This window comes from Bubalus bubalis, chromosome 3 (assembly GCF_019923935.1).
Source record: "Bubalus bubalis isolate 160015118507 breed Murrah chromosome 3, NDDB_SH_1, whole genome shotgun sequence".
Lineage (NCBI taxonomy): Eukaryota > Metazoa > Chordata > Mammalia > Artiodactyla > Bovidae > Bubalus > Bubalus bubalis.
The window spans coordinates 152,437,862-152,455,227 of record NC_059159.1 but is presented as its reverse complement, the minus strand read 5'-3'; the positions used below and the strand labels follow the sequence as shown (position 1 = coordinate 152,455,227).

At 42.1% G+C, this 17,366-nt stretch overlaps 1 protein-coding gene across 10 annotated transcripts in view; it reads right to left on the bottom strand.

Moving 5' to 3' along the window:
- Positions 1 to 17,366, bottom strand: part of PLPPR1 (phospholipid phosphatase related 1) — a 600,006-nt gene that overhangs the window by 168,907 nt on the left and 413,733 nt on the right. The gene's annotated exons all lie outside the window — the stretch shown is intronic.

Genomic DNA, 17,366 nt, shown 5'->3' with positions numbered 1-17,366 from the left:
ACTTCAAAAGTTCTGCCCTCAGCAAATAAAGCCAGTCACGGCATCCTTTGCTTTGTCCTTGGGAAGCCAGGCACTTTTGCCACTGCCTGGTGGATGAGCCAAAACTGTTTCTACCCAAAGCATTTTATTTAGGGCTTTTATATGAACACAAACTGGGTGCCATCCAAAAATCTTACATCCTAACGTTTGGGCCAGGCAGAAGATATTCCTGCTGTTTACGGGGTGGGGATAAAATACTGTCAGGCTGTGTTAAATCATGCAGACACACCTGGCTAAAAAGTGAAAACTTCAGCCAACAAAAAGATTGTTTCCTGGATACCCAGTGCTGGATGACATTACATGGTAAAGTTCACTGCATCTTCATTCCAGAGCTCCTGGATATTATTTCACCCTCCTTGTACAGCTGTGGGTATTGAGGCCCAGAGAGGTTAAGCAACTTGCCTCATGTGGTTCTCAGCTAACAGGTATTAGAAGCTAGGATATAAATTAGGTCCACAGGGGTCCAAATGTAACCGAATTCCATCTCCTTCATCATGTGAGCTCCTTATTCTACACAGTGCTTACCCAGGATAGCCAGGCTATTCTTACTTGGGGAGATATGGAAATGTTTACCCTAAGTGAATACTATGAATCAAATACTCAAAATAACAGAGTCTCAGAGCAGGAAGCTGCCTCATGAGTCATCTAGTCCAAGAACCCATCCTATGCTTAGAATTTCCGAAAAGGACTTTTACACAGTTTGAAATAAGGCAGTAACTTTCCAGAGAGGTGAGGAGTCTTGGGGTTGGGAAAAACCATTTATGAGACACTCTTTTCTCCTCCTTTTAATAAATAGCATATTTTGAATGCCTCCTGTGTGTCAGGCCATGCTAAGCTTCAGTATTGCCTTAAGAAACCCCACAGTAATCTTTTTTTTTTTTTGCCACTTAATTTTTTTAACTTAAGGATATTTCCTTTACAGAATTTTGTGGTTTTCTGTCATACATCAACAAAAATCAGCCATAGGTACACCCATGTCCCCTCCCTCCTGAATCTCCCTTCCATCTCCCCCCTATCCCGCCCTTCTAGATTGTCACAGAGCCCATGTTTGAGTTCCCTGAGTCATACAGCAAATTCCCATTGGCTATCTATTTTACATATGGTATTGTGAATTTCCACATTCCTCTCTCCATACATCTCACCCTTTCCCTTTTCCTCTCCCCCCATGTACTTAGGTCTGTTCTCTATGTCTGTTTCTCCATTGCTGCCCTGAAAATAAATTCATCAGTACCATAATCTTTCTAGATTCCATATATATGCATCAGTAGATGATATTTATATTTCTCTGACTTATTTCACTCTGTATAATAGGCTCTAGAAGAAATTCTACATTAATCTTATAAAGCAAGTTCTATTATTCATATCCCCATTTTACAGATAAAGAAACAGGCTTAGAACCATTGCATAACTTGTCAAAGGTCACACAACAAGTAGGCCTTAGTGCAAGGATACAAATGTAGCTTATTCATGTGGTCTTCAAGGTATGTGGAGACACATAGTAAAATAAGAAGTAAACCTAATGACTTCCTGCTATTCTCTGTCTTGACATTAGCAGGCAATTGTGATGATTTGCAAGTTTGTGGCAGGTGGCCAATAACCCAACACTTTCTTCCATCTAAAGTGAAAGTGTTAGTCCCTCAGTCATGTCCAACTCCTTGTGACTCAATGGACTGCAGTTCAGCAGGCTCCTCTCTCCATGGAATTCTCCAGGCAAGAATACTGGAGTGGGTAGCCTATCCCTTCTCCAGGGGATCTTCGCAATCCAAGGACTGAACCCAGGTCTCCTGCATTGCAGGGGGATTCTTTACCATCTGAGCCACCAGGGAAGCCCTTCTTCTATCTAAGGTTTGTCCAAATACTTCTCTAGTTTCCTAGGGTCAGAACATCTTGGGGCAACTGAGCTAACATGTTAACTACCACTTACTGAGCCTATATTTGAACATCTCCAGTGAATAAAAACACTTAAAGCTTGTTCCATTTATAAGCAGCTCTGATGATCAGAAAAATCATACTTATACTCAATTGATAATGCAATTCAGTTAGGAACCTCCCACTTGTATCTCCCATAGGGTCAAGGGCAAAAAATAATGCTAATGAAGTGATATTTCCAAAAGCAAAGAGGTTTAATGCTATTTATTGAAGCACAAGTGATCTTGAAGGGAATTGAGAGAGATTCTTTTTCAAGGACAGCTTTAATAGCTGAAGGAGAATAACATTTTATATCCAGCCAACCATCCAGCTACAGAGAACTTGTCACACTAAAGTGGTTAAAAATTTTTTTTAATATTTCAATGACATTTTGAACACACATAAAAGGTTAGAATGAAAAAGGAAGTTACTTTTTTTGTAGAAATCACATTTGCATTTAACTTGAAATTCTTTCCAGTCCTATGATTTTTGCATAAATATTTATGGACTCCTGATAGCTAATTGGATTATAAGCCTTTTATCCAGGAATTTGTCCAATTTTATGCTCTCCATGAAACCTGAGCTCTTTGCTGATATTGGTTAGGTCCATGTTAAATAAGCAATTGTTTTTAACATCCTTCAAGGCTATATTTTAAATTCTCACATTTACTATTCAAACTACATCATGAAATTTATAATACTTACAACAAATGAAACAAAAAAATTTGGATGAAAGTTTGAAGACCCAAACACCATGATAAAATGGATTTCTCATGTGAAAGCATTCATTCTGATCAAAGAGTACTAAAGTATCAATGCCCTCAAAGCAAAGAGCAAAAAGCACACATCATATCATCACCAGGCAGCCTTTCACATAGATGACTTCATGTGATCCCATAACCACCATAGAAGTGGAGATTACCATCCTATTTTACTATGAAAGAAACCAAGGAGTAGAAAGACCAAGTAACCCATTCAGCATCATGTAGCAACTGAGCAGAAGCAGCTCTTGAGCCACTCCTCTGATGTAAAAACACTGCTATAGTTACAGAGAAAGGCAACTCTCAACTACCCAGAGGGGGATCAATGGCTCTGTCCTTGTTCTGCCTATTTATAGAAGTTTCATGCTCTCCCCAGGTACACACTTTAGGAATCTTAGGCAGGTTCACAGGAGGCCTTTTCACTGACACTTGGCACTCTCACTCCAACTTCTTAAGGGTAAAGCCCTAACCACCACCACATTTTTCTTGACATAGAAAGCCTTGTATTTTGTTTAGGTACCATTGTGTCACAAGAAGCAAAAGAATCCCTCTTTGCAGAAGAATCTTAAATTACAGTCTGGAAAGTGAGATGTGAAGTTTATATTATCAACACACAGCTTGGAACACAAGTCCTTTTCAGTTTAAGCAGCTCAGCCCGTCTCTGCTCCAAGGATGTCTTTTGTATCATGTTCCTTTGCATTTGTGTGTGGAAGAGGCCATGTTATTACCCTCGCCTTCCAAAACTTTGTTCTTTTGCACTACAGCTCTGGTTAACCACTGCTTTCCATTCATCTCTCTTAGCTTCTTTGTTCCATAGAACATTTTTAAAGTCTGTATGAAAAAATAAATATATGTGGCAAGTTTAAAAGATCAAATAAAACTACCAACTTATGACCCCATTAGTAGTCTGCAATTTTGCCTTTTTTCACCCTGACGCCCCATCTTTGAGAGGCAATCACTTTGAAACATTTTAATTGTTTCTTTTCATATTTAGTAACTAGACTCACACATTAAAGGGCGAATAAAGTGATTAGTATTATGTACAGGAAAAATCATTTTCAGTTTGGTCTAAATCTAAGAGAAGTCTAGAAGACACTTACACACACAGGCACACATCACCACAGCCTAAACTACTGCTCATGTCTTTCACAACTCAAAATAAATTTGAGATTAATGCCTATATTTGTCTTTATAATAAGAGCCCAATATTATATGACTGAACTTAAGGTTATGAATTTTGTAGGGTTTTTTGCACCTTCAATCTCACTCCTAAAATATCTAGCCCACCTCACTGATGAATGTAAATTTCTATGTACTCAGTCACAAACTTTGATTTTTCACAGTCCAATTCCTTTGCCAGGTGTTTTTGCAAGATCACTTAGGAGAAAGCGAGTAATACCTTCTATAGATTGAAAAAGCGAGTAATACCTTCTATAGATTGAAAATGGTGTTTTACATCAAGATTTTTAATTACATATGTAAGACAGGGAAAAGGTTTTTTTCCTTATAGATTACTATTCAAACATAATTTTCTCTCTTAAAATTGATATATGATGAAGATATTAGTCAAATGTAGCACACACACACCAATTACATGAAATGTAATGGAAAATCCACTCAGTCCCATGCCTCCACTCACTCAGCAAAGTCTGTCTTTCAAGCTGTAAGAAAACTGTTGTGGTCCAGCACACCCGCCCTGTGACTTACTATTTCAGTTGACCTATCCCATGGATGGAGGAGCCTGGTGGGCTACAGTCCATGGGGTCACAAAGAGTCAGACACGACTGAGCGACTTCACTTTCTTTTTTTCCCACCCTGCAGCACCTACAACATCTCTTCACCAGGGGCTATTTTACCTGCAGCAGCATGTGTTCAGCCACCTGCAATGCAGGCTGGAAGCACAGGGAATTAAAATCCCTGAAAATAGCAACTCCTCAACCAATGTCTGGTCATAGTCAAATGCCTGAGCTTCAGCCCTTGGGATGAGAAAACTCTGTGGCATGCACCTCACACTGTTCCTAGACCTTCCCCATGGGGTTAAGCATCAGTCGCCCACGTGGAAGCTGGTCTGAGAGTTTATCTTTTATTGGCTAGCTTCCTTCCCCGTCCCACTTTTCTACCTTCCTACTGTTATTTCCTGCACTCCTCAAGAAACTACTTGCTCTTGCCCTCATGTTTCAGCATGTTTCTAGAGAGAGCCACACTAAGACGAGGGCCAGCTCCTTCACCTGTTCTGGTCTTATGTCCCATCTTGCTCTGTGCTCAAGTGACTACTTCTCCCAAAGAGTCAGTTTTCTCTCACTCTATGAAAAACCCCTCTTGCGTGCCCCTTCTGGCTACTATCCTAACTTCCTCTCCCCTTTTTTATCAACCAGTCTACAGAGTGCCCTATATGCTGTAAATTTCTATCATCTTTACCAACTGTAATCTGCCTTCTTCATCCATCTCTATTGAAGCTCTTTTCATCAAAAGTCAGCAGTGACCTTCTAAATGCCAAACCTAACACTTTCACTTCTCTTTGTTACAGAAACCATCTTCTTTAAATTTCATTAACCTTGATTTTTGTGACCTCAGTATCTTGATTTTCCTCTGATATTTTTGACTACTCCTTTGAAGACTGCTTCAGATTCTATTCTTCCACAAACTATTTAAATGTTGATACCCCCCAAGGCTTTCTTCTCAGGTTCTCTTTTTATCATACATGCTCTTCCTTTGTAATTTCATTTATTCCCCTGGTTAACAGTGCTGAAATCCATATTTTTCAGGATTGACGACTCTTGAATTTAGATCCATACTTTGCCAACAAAGGTCCGTCTAGTCAAGGCTATGGTTTTTCCAGTGGTCACGTATAGATGTGAGAGTTGGACTGTGAAGAAAGCTGAGCGCCAAAGAATTGATGCTTTTGAACTGTGGTGTTGGAGAAGACTCTTGAGAGTCCCTTGGACTGCAAGGAGACTCAATCAGTCCATTCTAAAGGAGATAAGCCCTGGGTGTTCTTTGGAAGGAATGATGCTAAAGCTGAAACTCCAGTACTTTGGCTACCTCATGCGAAGAACTGACTCATTGGAAAAAACCCTGATGCTGGGAGGGATTGGGGGCAGGAGAAAAGGGGACGACAGAGGATGAGATGGCTGGACGGCATCACTGACTCGACGGACATGAGGTTGAGTGAACTCCGGGAGTTAGTGATGGACAGGGAGGCCTGGTGTGCTGGGATTCATGGGGTCACAAAGAGTCGGACATGACTGAGTGACTGAACTGAACTGACTGATCCGTTTGATATATTTATAGACATCTAGACGTAATACATCTGAGACTGAATTCATCATTTTTTCAGCTCAAATCTCCTACAATTTGCATATTACTTGGTGAAACCTCTATACGTTCAATCACCCATCATCTCTCCTAGGACAGTTAACAAGTCCTGTGAATTTTACCTCCTAAATATTTCTCAAATGTATTCTCCCCTTTTCTTCTCCACTAGCAAAGAAAAAGTAAAGTAGGGACCAAAAAGTGTAAATTGGATTAAGCATTTGGATTTGGGCATTTTGAATTTCTTTACTATAATATTCCTCATTAGCTCCCTCACATAGTGTCATAACCTGCAGTTTCAGTTCCTTATCTCCAGGCTTTACTTCACTCACCAACCCATCCTCTACACTGCCACCAACTGATCTTTCTGTAATAAGTGGGGCCAAGTCAATGTCAATCTCATCAGTGCAAAAAAATAAAGCTTAAGCTTCTTTTTATGTCATATAGGGATCTTTATCAAGTTAGAGGCCATCACTTGCCATTCAGAATCACTTACAGTTTTCTACAAAAACTAGGCAGCGCCTCTCATTTACTTTTGAACTCCAACAATTTCCTCCATCTGGCAAGCCTCCTTCTCTGTTGTGTGCATGCCCACTGACACCCTATTTGTTCATTACAACCTCCCTCGAGTGTTCCCTCTGCACTCTTCCCTGACTCTACAAAACAGAATGAATCATTGGGCCTTTGGCACCACTTCTGTTCCTTGTACATAACTCTTCTATTGTTTGTGTCATACCAAGCTCCACGTGTTTGCTTCTGTGGCTATTTCCATTACTAGATAACAAACCCCTTTACCCACGACAAACGAAGAGCCCCCTGTCACATACTAATAGTAGTGCCCTCAACAACTCTGAAGGCAATGGCACCCCACTCCAGTACTCCTGCCTGGAAAATCCCATGGGCGGAGGAGCCTGGTAGGCTGCAGTCCATGGGGTCACTGAGGGTTGGACACAACTGAGCGACTTCACTTTCACTTTTCACTTTCATGCATTGGAGAAGGAAATGGCAACCCACTCCAGTGTTCTTGCCTGGAGAATCTCAGGGACGGGGGAGCCTGGTGGGCTGCCGTCTATGGGGTCGCACAGAGTCGGACACGACTGAAGTGACTTAGCAGCAACAACTCTGAAGCACTTTATATCCTTGTAATTAACCATTATATATTTTGATTTCCCAGCTTCCCTTCTAGACTGTATGTTCCATGAGGGCAAGGTCAGTACTTGTTTTACTTACTTCTGTAACCCTAGAACCAGGCATCGAGTCTGCCAGAGGAAGTGTTTCATACATACTTAGACTAATTGGTTAACTTCTTGAGGACCTAGCTTATATTTTATTCATCTGCTCACCCAAGATCAAATAGCACCCAGAGTAGGCATAAGGTTTTGAACCGAATTTTAGTCACACTACCAAAACATCATAGAAAGAGAAGCCTATGGGATGTTTTCTGATAGTTAGGAAACATCATTTTCATCATTTAGTTTCACAATTCTGCCTGTTCATTATTTGGGGAACATCATCAAATTGAGAAGCCCAGCAGTGATTTAGAGTAGGGGTGGTAGTCAGACTGCTTCTGTCATGCCATCGGGAATAAATTCATAGTAGATGCTTTTGTGACGGGAAAGGTTCTAAGGCCATGTTTGATCTCAGTGTAATGTGTAAAATGATAAATTAGCACTCAGGAACTCAGCAAGGGGGCGGGGAGCAGCATATATGCTACATAGTTGCAATCCCTTTGTAAACCGGAGAGGGGATAACAAATAATATAGCCACACAAGAGGCTTCACCAATGCATGCTCAAGCATTCATCCAGAATGTCAACAAACCTTGAAGATTAACTCATTACTTATTAGGATGCTGCTGTGCTAATTGGCGGAGAAGGCAATGGCACCCCACTCCAGTACTCTTGCCTGGAATATCCCATGGATGGAGGAGCCTGGTAGGCTGCAGTCCATGGGGTCGCTAAGAGTCAGATACGACTGAGCGACTTCACTTTCACTTTTCATTTTCATGCATTGGAGAAGGAAATGGCAACCCACTCCAGTGTTCTTGCCTGGAGAATCTCAGGGACGGCGGAGCCTGGTGAGCTGCTGTCTATGGGGTCGCACAGAGTCGGACACGACTGAAGTGAATTAGCAGCAGCAGCAGTGCTAATTGGTCTGATTGAATAATATTTTAAAGCAACAAGTTGTTATTTCTATAAGAACCGATGCCTTCCCCTGCTTAAAGAATACTAACATAGTTTCCTTTTAAAATAAATACAATATGTACAAATATTTGAAGCCAAATCAATAAAAAAGGCTTTTGGATATTCCTATCAGTAAATTTTTTAAGATGACCCAGATTTATATAAACTCTATTCTGTATTGAATATTTGTTGTTGTGCTGTTTAGCTGCTAAGTTGTGTCTGACTCTTTAGTGACCCCATGGACTGCTGCCCACCAGGTTCCTCTGACCATGGGATTTCCCAGGCAAGAATACTGGAGTGGGTTGTCATTTCCTTCTCCAGGGGATCTTCCTGACCCAGGGATCAAACCCATATCTCCTGCCTTGGTAGGTGGGTTCTTTACCACTGAGCCACCAGGGAAGCCCATAATGAATATTACCTTATACTGAAACACTGTCTAATATTTAAAAATTGTTTCCCTTCCATTATTTCATCTGAGAATGGTTCCAAAGGATTACACAGCCAACTCATATGGCAACAAATACCCATTACTTTGATATTCTCTAATTAATAGAATGTTTTTTTCCATGTTTGTGTACTTTTATTTTGAAAAATTTGGCAAAATATACATAATATGAAATTTGCCTTTTTAACCATTTTAAGGTTAAAGTTCTGAGGCATTAAGTACATTCTCATTTTTGTGCAACCATAATCACCACTCATGTCCAGAACATTCTCCATATTCCTAAATGGAAACAATATCCAATAATTCCCCATTCTGACCTTCCTCAGCCCTTAGCAACCACCTTTATTCTTCCTGTGTCTATGAATTTGTCTACTCTAAATAGCTCATGTAAGTAGAGTCATACAATATTTTTCCCTTTTTGACTAGCTTATTTTCCTTAGCATGATTGTCTTCAAGCTTCATCTATATCGTAGCATAGTTAATAGAATATTTTTATTAGCCACATATGGCTTTCTTTTCATTTGATTTGGTCTTTAAAAACATTATCTGGACCTTTGCTTAAAGATGTAAAGGTGTTTCCATTTGACCCTATTCTCTCAAATACTGTGCACATAAACACACAAAACTATCAAGGAAAAAATTCCATTTACTTGGAAATAGCAATGCTGCTCTAACTATAAAGCGTAGCTGACCAATACTGTGAAACCTGTATGTATAAAGAAGAATACACCTCCTCAAAACTGAAGCACAAAGGGGATTTCATTAGGAGCAAGAGGCATGGCCCTAAAGGCTTGCTGAAAAGTCATTTTGTTGAAGCAATGAGAGTGGGAACATAGGCAGGTCAAATCTTTGCTGACCTGCACAGCAGGGATCCAAAGAGGAACCAAAGCTGAGTGCTCTTTCTGCGGCCCACAGTATAACCATCTACTTGACTGGGACCACCAGAGAAGAACAGGGTGGTGGCTAGACAAGAGGCAGAAGTCCTTGGGTTGTAACACTCTCAGCCTGTCAAGAGTTTTTGCTGAAAATCACACCAGCTTTCTGAATGACAAAAAGTTAAAGCCAGGGCCCTGAGTATAAGACAAACTTAAAACAGATTTTGGGAAAAGGCATTTGTGACAAATGTCAACCGAACTGTTCTTGTTTTCCTAGCTGCATTTAGCAAAATTGTAGAATGCTCCAACTTAATAGCTCTCTTTCACTCCACTCTGAAATATTCTTCTGAAACTAGTAACCCAAAGATAATAATCAGAAATGCATCAATTTGAGACCTATGCATAAAAGCTACAAAAGTAAGGTAAGCAATTAAACACTAAAACCCCACAACAGGAAAAGAGGGGACAACGAGATTAAGACAATTTTATAGAAACAGAAATCAATAAGTGTTTAGAGAAATGCATCTCAATAGACACAAAAATATTAGAGGGCTGTAGAAAGAGTTCAAAGGATACAGGATTTTAAACAGGCAATTATTATTGAGATTATAGAAGATTTAAAAAGTTGGCAGTGCTCAAGAAAGAAATACAAAAACAAAGCAGAAGTATGACAAATTAAAGCCTTGTTAAAGCACAAATATACAACAAACATAACTGAAAACAGATCTAGAAATACAGTAGAGAGGCCTGAAATGACAAAAGATATTATCATGATTAAAAGGAATATGATGAATAACCCTGATTATAGGCAAAGGAAATCTGACATCCCTACAACTGGTATTCCTGAAAAAGAGGACAGGAAAAAAATGGAATAAAAACAGTCAGAGTTATAAAAGAAGAAAACAATCCTGGATTAAAGATTTGAAACTACAGATAAAAAGTCATACCATTTCCTAAGAAAACCCGATCAAGTACTGGGGAAGTTGCTGAGTTCCAAAGATAAAAAATAGTCTATGGATACCTAGCTGTGAAAAATAAAGCAGAAAAAAATTATGTTGGCTCTGACTTCTTTCTAGCAACATTAAATATGGAATAGTGAAATAATATGGGCAAAATTCTAAGGAAAATGTGACCTACGAGTTTCATAACCAGACAAATTGTTCTTGTTTTGCTAGCGGCCTCTAGTATGAGACAGGTAGGGATTCACTGTAGGGGAAGCAAGGCCACCATGGGTCCAAGACTGAATACACAAAGAGGTAGCCCTAGTAACTGGAAAACTGTGTGGCCTAGAGTCCTGGAGGACTCACAGATAAGGCCAGGAAGTGTATGATGTGGTAACGGTTATGAGTAAGGTCAGGGGGTTTTCTATTTAAAAGCTGAGCTTAAGAAATGTTAATTTGCTTCTTTTATCCATTCAGTCAATAAATATTGAGTTTCTGTTAGTCTCTGGTGTCAATATGTGTGTGTTAGTCACCCAGTCGTATCTGACTCTTCATGACCCCGTGGACTGCAGCCCTCCAGGCTCCTCTGTCCATGGGATTTTCTAGGCAGGAATACTGGAGTGGGTAGCTATATCCTTTTCTAGAGGATCTTCCCAATCCAGGAATCAAACACAGCTCTCCAGCATTGCAGGCACATTCTTTTCCATCTGAGCCACCAGGGAAGCCCTGTCAATACTCTACATACTTTATTTTGGATATATGATCCATAGTGCTTTAGAATAATCACTTCTTTTCATCATAACTCTGAAGAGCGTATCCCCATTATCTCAGAAGTATGGAGGAAACATAGGAAGCATATGTCAACTGGTTGAGCAAATCCCTAGAAACGTATGTAAAACAGGTATTTATTATCTGAATATTTCTAACAAAAATTTTACACTGCAAAATTCCCTGAGAGGGTGTAAGGCACTATGATAGGAATTCAGTGGTAGGAGATAATACTTTAGGTAGAAGGATGGGGAGAAAGACTTTAACAGAAATTCTCTGTGGTAACTGGTACTTGAACCAGGCTTTGAATTACAGGTGGATTTAGGCCTTTCGAAATAAGGAAGAATGACTTCCAAGCAGGATAACTGTGGGAATGAAGGCACAGAAATGGAAGACGTTCTAGATGTATGCTGGAATTGAGACTGTTGGGTGGGGAGACCCTAGAAAGCAGGGTGGGGTGAGTCTGTGAGACTTGATGGAGAGCCTTGAAGTCCAGACCAGCCTTGGAGTTTCATTCTGTGATCAGTGAAGTGCTACTGAGTCAACATAGAGCAAAACCCCGACAGCTCAGTGGGTAAAGAATTTGCCAGCGATGCAGGAGACACAGGAGATGCGGGTTCAGTCTCTGGGTTGGGAAGATGCTCTGGAGAAGGAAATGGCAACCAGCTCCAGAATTCTCGCGTAGAAAACCCCAAAGACAGAGGAGCTGGGAGGTCTACAGTTCATGGGGTCGCACGACTGAGTGACCAAACCACCAAAGCTCCAATAGTACCACCAGGTGGCGCTAGTGGTAAAGAATCCGTCTGCCAATGCAGGCGACACAGGAGAGGAGGGTTTGATCCCTGGGCCCCAGAGGAGAAAATGGCAACCCACTCCAGTATTCTTACTTGGAGAATCCCATGGACAGAGAAGCCTAGTGGGCTACAGTCCATAGCGTCACAAAGAGTCAGACACAACTGAAGCAACTTAGCACAGCACACAAGCCCCAGTGCTTTGGCCACTGGATACAGAGTCAACTCATTGGAAAAGACCCTGATGCAAGGAAAGATTTAAGGCAGGAGAAGGGGACGACAGAGGATGAGATGGTTGGACAGCATCACTGGCTCAACGGACATGAGTTTGAGCAAACTCCAGGAGATGGTGGATAGGGAAGCCTGGGATGCTGCAGTCTATGGGGTCTCAGAGAGTTGGACACGACTGAGAAACTGAACAACACTGCACTTAGGGAGGATGAATCTGCAGAAACTCCATAAGATGAACAGAGAGGGCCCAGACCGGGGGCCAGTTACATGGCAAATGGAGGATTTAGCAAAAGAGTGTTGGGAGGACTTGGCCTGACACAGTGCAAGTGGGGCACTGGAGAGATGTTAGAGATTCATTCCAGGGGTGAAGCAGCAGAGAACTAAGTTCAAAAAGGGCAGAACCTGAAAACACCAGATGAAAGAAAATAGGGGTTGAACCCAAATCCCAAGTGGTTACTTGGGAGCTGCTCCTAGTTTCCTCAACCTTTAAGGGTGTTTTTCAGTTCTGAATGCAAACAGTTTCATCGCAGAGGCAAGTGAGCCCCTGTCAGAGTCTACGATCAGATCAGGAACACTTGAGACTCTTCTAATCTAGAGCAGCATTCCTAGGCAATAAAATATGAGACTGGAGAAAACATCTGGATATTTGCTACATGACGACCCCTGAGGAGAGAGAATGGAAGACACCATCCCCTTTGCAGTTACACCAGGGAAGGGACCCTGGGCACCTCGGATTCTGTTTGTCCACTCAGAGCAGAGGTCACCTGGAGACTGAGAAGTGGGTTGTTGCCAGCCTAACTATACATACGGAGGCCCCTCTCTTAACACCCACCCAGGTGAATGGGCATCCAAATCTGACTGCCTTTAGATGGAAATACCAGACCACTTTACCTGCCTCCTGAGAAACCTGTTTGCAGGTCAAGAAGCAACAGTTAAAACCGGACATAGAACAACGGACTGGTTCAAAATTGGGAAAGGAGTACATCAAGGCTGTATATTGTCACCCTGCTTATTTAACTTATATGCAGAGTACATCATGTGAAATGCCGGGCTGGATGAAGCTCAAGCTGGAATCAAGATTGCCAGGAGAAATATCAATAATCTCAGATATGCAGATGACACCACCATTATGGCAAGAAACAAAGAGGAACTAAAGAGCCTGTTAATGAAGGTAAAAGAAGAGAATGAAAAAGTCTGCTTAAAACTCAACATTCAAAAAACTAAGATCATGGCATCTGGTCCCATCCCTTCATGGCAAATAGACAGGGAAACAATGGAAACATTGACAGACTTTATTTTCTTGGGCTCCAAATCACCAAAGGTGGTGACTGCAGGCATGAAATTAAAAGATGGTTGCTCCTTGGAAGAAAAGCAAAGACAAACCTAGACAGTGTATTGAAAAGCAGAGACATTACTTTGCTGTCAAAGGTCCATTTAGTCAAAGTTATGGTTTTCGCAGCAGTCATGTATGGATGTGAGAGCTGGATCGTAAAGAAGGATGAGCGCTAAAGAACTGATGCCTTCAAACTGTGGTGCTGGAGAAGACTCTTGAGAGTCCCTTGGAGAGCAAGGAAATCAAATCAGTCAATCCTAAAGGAAATAATCATTGGAAGGACTGATGCTGAAGCTCCAGTACTTTGACCACCTCAAATACCATTTCTGCCACTTAGCTGAAATGGTGACATTAGCTTACCTAGCCTTGGAGAGTAACATCTCACTGGGTTCTTGTGGGGATTTCCCAAAACAATAACAGTGCGTGGTAAAGAGCCTGAGAGGCTTCAGTGCTCAGCACATGGGCGCCCTGTGCCCCTCACCCCACCCTTCCCAGTGTACCTGCTGCCTCAGTCGCTGGTTTCCTGCAAAGTCACCTCTGATTCCTGAAGCTGTGTCTTCAGTCTTCGGATTCCTGTCCATTCTCACTCTCCCTCTCCTTCCCTGGAACACTCTTCTCTCTGTCCTGTTTCCTGGGAAATGCAGTCTCCCTTCCTCCTCCTACATCTTGCTGTTCTTCAGTCTGAATCCAAGTGTCTGTCTCTTTGTGCTTTTTACTCTTCTGCTCCTCCTTCCTTGGAAATTACCACTAAGAAGACACAGGAGGAGTCCCAACGGCACTTAGCACAAAAACTCATCTCCTTGATTGGCAGAGCAGTTATTAGGAAGAAATGGGCACCTTCAAGGGACCGAAAGTGACTGTTTTTCTAAAGCCCACCCAGAGACAGGAAAACTGTGGTAATTTTACAGAAAACCTTACTGTGGATAAATACAAGACCTTCCTCACAAATTATAAATATGCAGACATGGGAAATATCCTAGACCACTACGCACTGGGTAGGCTTCTGCTGTGAGCCACAGAACTACATTTGAGTGAAGTTCACACAAGGCCGCTGAACCAACCGAAAGGCAATTCCAGGCTCAGCACCTCTTTTATAGGGCAAGGATGGGAGCCACTCTCAGCCACACACGCTGCTCCTATTTAGTTCTACAGCTACCAGGTGGCTGGGCTGTGACCACAGTCAAAACTCCTGAAGTGACCTTTTGCCCAGCAATGCGACCTTACAACATCCTGGTCTTTTATTAGGCAAGCTAAACCAGAAACAGAACTCTCTTTAAATTTTTAAGGTTGTGTGGAATTGAAACAGGTCTGAAATCACAAAGTCTCAGTCTCTTCCACATGCTAAGACCATGTGTTTCAGGCCGCGTTTTAAGTTTCTTGGCGGCACAGACCTTGCCTGCTGACCCTCATATAAGGGACTGCCATCACTGCAAGCTCAGAGCTTAAGATGTTCTGAGGGGAGGGGGAAATTAGGCAGAGATCCTTTGGTTAAAGACCCCTCAGACCCCTGCTGGGGAGTAAGGGAATTCAGTCCTTTGGAGCCTCAAGCTCAGAAATTGCTTTGCTGGGTTACTTAGCAGTACCTTCACTGGTGATGTTTCCCTAGGTTCTATAACTTCTAGGCAATTCTAGCTGGAAGTTTCAAACATTCCTTTTTGCATTATCAACAGACCTCTTCTCTTAAATGGCCTGGCTTGGTGACTGGGATAGTTGGTAGAGTGTTCTGAGGGACTTCATTTTCTGTTCCATAGTCTCCTGTCCAACAAGGCTTAACACTGGCATATTATCAGGTATTATTTCTACTCTTTTATTCAAGACTGTGCTCTGAGGGGCCTTCTCTGACACCTCGAAGTACCCACCTATCTAAACAGTCATTTGTTAACAAATATTTCTTGAGCTTCTGCTAGGTACCAGGGCTGGTGCTGGTCATTGGGGGTGGGGTGGGCGCAGGACGGCAGAAACAAGCATAAATAAACTGTGGTTTCTCAAAGCAAGAGGCGTACAAGGAATCACATTAAGCTGTGAGAAATAAAGTGATATAAAGAAAGTGCTATGGAAGCCAGAGGAAGCAGTAATTAACTTTACTCAAATGGTGGGATAAGGGAAGGATTCCAGAGGCAATTGTGTTTCAGCGGAGACTCAAAGGATTCAGAAAACAAAGATCATGGCATCTGGTCCCATCATTTCATGGGAAATAGATGGGGAAACAGTGGAAACAGTGTCAGACTTTATTTTGGGGGGCTCCAAAATCACTGCAGATGGTGACTGCAGCCATGAAATTAAAAGACACTTACTCCTTGGAAGAAAAGTTATGATCAACCTAGATAGCATATTGAAAAGCAGAGATATTACTTTGCCAACAAAGGCCTGTCTAGTCAAGGCTATGGTTTTTCCAGTGGTCATGTACGGATGTGAGAGTTGGACTGTGAAGAAGGCTGAATGCCGAAGAATTGATGCTTTTGAACTGTGGTGTTGGAGAAGACTCTTGAGAGTCCCTTGGACTGCAAGGAGATCCAACTAGTCCATTCTAAAGGAGATCAGCCCTGGGATTTCTTTGGAAGGAATGATGCTAAAGCTGAAACTCCAGTACTTTGACCACCTCATGCGAAGAGTTGACTCATTGGAAAAGACTCTGATGCTGGGAGGGATTGGGGACAGGAGGAGAAGGGGAAGACAGAGGATGAGATTGCTGGATGGCATTACTGACTCGATGGACATGAGTCTGAGTGAACTCTGGGAGTTGGTGATGGACAGGGAGGCCTGGCGTGCTATGATTCATGGGGTCACAAAGAGTAGGACACGACTGAGAGACTGAACTGAACTGAAGGAGAGAAAATAAAGAGCATTCATGGCAAGAGGAACAGTGTGAGCAGAGGTAACAGATGAGTAAGTACTTGGCATATTGAAAATGCTGCAAAGAGTCTGACTAGAACACTGTCTACATGAATGAGAAAAGTGGAGGAGTGGAGCTGGAAACAGGCTGGCTTAGTTTCTGGAGCAGTTAGCAAACTGTTCTTCAGGCCAGTGGTTTTCAAAGTGTGGTCTCCAGACCATCAGCATAAGGTGAAAACTTGTCAGAAATGCAAACTCTCAGACCCCACTCAGACCAACCCTCAGATCTATGGCATCAGAAACTTGGGTAGGGAGGTGATGAGAGTGAGGAAGGTGATGAGAGCCAGGGAGGAGACAGCCGTCAGTGTGGTTAACTCTCCATGCAACCGTGACCCACTAAGGATGGAAAGCCACTGCTACAGGCAGAGGGGCATTGCAGGAGTCTAATTAGAGCAATGACAGCACCCCTGAGTTTACAGAGAACATGCTGGCATCAATATGGAGCAGGAGAGAGCTGAGAACTGGAGGTTAGGGGACTGCTCAGCAGACTTTTGTAATGATCTGCATAAGAGATGAAGAAATGATCTCCATCCACCTTGTCCACACCTTGTCTAAGCAGGCAAGTTACAGGAGGAAAAAGAGTCACTCAACTAGGATCACTGGTTTCACAATCGATTCATGAGTTCCCACGTCACCCTTCAATACCATCAGGCCATCCTATTATGCCCTCTATCCCATGTTTGATTCTTTTCACCAATCACAATCTAGATCTTCATTAGAATCTATCTCCTCCCTTACAATGAGGTCAGGGGCATTGTCTGTCATCTTCAGCGACGATGGAAAATGAGAGGAGACAGAGTCAAGAAATAAAACTTTAGGAGAGTATGGGAAGGATTCCAGACTATTCCTGGATTCTCATCTGGAAAACAGTCCTCAAGGGCAATAGGG